Here is a 417-nt window from a genome sequence, read left to right as displayed (position 1 = left end):
GGGCGTCTGATGACGCAGGACGTCCTGATCTTTCCGATCAAAAGCGTCCACGGCGACTGGGCAGTCTTGCCGAAGTGGCGCATCAAACTCCCACGAGTTTTCTGAGTCGGGATATCCCCGCCGCTTCACCAGATATTGGGTTTGATCCTGGTGACGACGTCGTCCGACAGGACGTTCCATGTGATAGTGGACGTCACCGTTCTTATCGAGAAGAGTCGATGGCGGGCGGTGACGACCGGGTCGACCGCCGTCCGGTGTCTCGTGATGCTCTTCGAGCCCTTGAGGACAAGGTCCTTTGTAATCGGAGCTCCGCTGAACGCCATGCTGAAGTCGTATATCGCTGTGCGGACGCTCTTGACGATTTAAAGCACGTCGTGCGCCGATTTGGCTCGCCTTGAAGACTACCGCTCTCTGTCT

This window comes from Plasmopara halstedii, assembly GCF_900000015.1.
Source record: "Plasmopara halstedii genome assembly, contig: Scaffold_1583, whole genome shotgun sequence".
Lineage (NCBI taxonomy): Eukaryota > Oomycota > Peronosporomycetes > Peronosporales > Peronosporaceae > Plasmopara > Plasmopara halstedii.
The sequence above is the reverse complement of the archived record's forward strand: the minus strand, read 5'-3'. Positions refer to the sequence as shown.